The 1,802-nt window shown below is 49.9% G+C and overlaps 1 long non-coding RNA gene across 1 annotated transcript in view; it reads left to right on the top strand.

The window, feature by feature from the left end:
• Nucleotides 1-1,311, top strand: part of LOC107182800 — a 3,098-nt gene extending 1,787 nt beyond the window's left edge. Inside the window, exon 2 of the long non-coding RNA XR_001513533.1 lies at nucleotides 1,005-1,311. This is a non-coding gene — a long non-coding RNA (uncharacterized LOC107182800). The remainder of the gene's footprint in view (nucleotides 1-1,004) is intronic.
• The last annotated feature ends 491 nt before the right edge of the window (nucleotides 1,312-1,802 follow it).

Raw genomic sequence — 1,802 nt, 5'->3', positions numbered from 1 at the left:
GAGTTTTCTCAGAGATGGTAGCTGTTTTGTGGCATGTGCCTTCCTTTTATCTGTCCTAACATGCGTCCACTGGGCATCCTTGTCTCCATGTGCTGAATTTTTATTCATTCCAGCCAAAACTTGAGTAACTCCATAGTCTGGGATCTTATCACCTTTTAACCTTTGCATTTTAAGTAATTCATCATTCTTTTCTGATATGTGCATGCTCACACTCCCACACACACACACACACATTCACACTCCCGCACACACACTCACACATTTACTCACACACACACACTCACACATTCACACTCCCACACACACGCGCGCACACACACTCACACACTCTCACACACACATTCACTCTCACACAGTCACACACACACTCGCACACACACGCACACACTCGCGCACACACTCACTCACATACACACATTCATACTCATACACACACACACATTCTCTCACACACACATACACACACACTCTCACACACATTCATACACATCCACACACACTCGCGCACATACACACATTCATATACATCCACACACACACATACACACACACTCTCACACACATTCATACACATCCACACACACACTCACATTCACACACACACATTCATACACATACACACACACTCACACATTCACACACACACACACATTCACACTACCATACACACACACACACACTCACGCACACACACACACACACACACACTCACATACACCAAGCATGTCAAACTCAGGAGACCTTCCCACACGGAGCAGATCCCCCAGCATCAAAGGCGGAGACCCCACCTGAGCAGGTCAGAGCCGCTCGGCCGCAGCAGCTGCTGTCTTCACACAAACCCCGCGCCCCCGGCCAGCTCCTCTGTGGCCAATACAGCGAGCTCTGGGCGCCCAGTTGGCTCCTGGCCAGCCTGCGGGCCCGCGGGCTTCCCCCACGTGACCCCGCATGACCCCACGCCCACACAGTCCTGTATTCTGCTGACTTGGACTCTTGATTTATTTCAGAACCGTGGCCCCGCCCACTGGCCTCTGGGCACCTTCTCTGCACTGGCCTCGGCTCTCCCCTCTGGACCCAAACGCAGGCTCATTCCCTGAGAACAGAGGCCTCCCCGTCTGACCCGCCCAGGGCCACCAGGACCCGTGTGTTCTGTGCTTCAGGCAGGTGCCTAGCCCCCTGCAGGGGTCGCCCTTGTTCAACAGCCAACAGCTGGGGGGCCGCTCAGGCCTACAGCGAGCACGTCAACCTCGCGGCCGCACGCGCCCAGCCGATATGACGGGACGTAGAAACGTTTTAATAAAATTCCGTAACTTACTTCTTACAATATCCTGTTATATATAATCATTGATAACGAACTACAACATCCACTAATGACTGATGACTATCATCATGTTGCATTCACTTCCCTTACGCACCTCACGTGCAGGCGCACCATTTCCCTCCACTAATACCAGCAGCGAATGTTCTAGCAGCCGGTGGCCACGTCATTAGTCCTGGACTGACTTGTTTGGTGTGCGCAACAGGAAATATCTCGCTTTCGGAGAATGAGAAAAATAGGTTTCTTTGCATTACGCTTATTAATGTGTGCAGTTATGCAGTGTCTGGTAAGTTAATGTTCAAGAAAAATACTAATTTTTGTTAAAATGTCCTGTTAATCTATGTTAACGATGACTCGTTTATTTCAGCCCTTTGCATTCAGCATGTCTCTATCTCAGTAAACCTACGTTTCTAGGAAAATGGAAGCTTTTGGTTTTTTGCGGCCACATGCACTACACCTTGTCTATCCGCCTATCGTAGCCTTTGAT

Source organism: Myotis davidii, unplaced genomic scaffold (assembly GCF_000327345.1).
Source record: "Myotis davidii unplaced genomic scaffold, ASM32734v1 scaffold496, whole genome shotgun sequence".
Classification (NCBI taxonomy): Eukaryota; Metazoa; Chordata; class Mammalia; order Chiroptera; family Vespertilionidae; genus Myotis; species Myotis davidii.
This window is presented reverse-complemented; position numbering and strand designations above follow the sequence as displayed.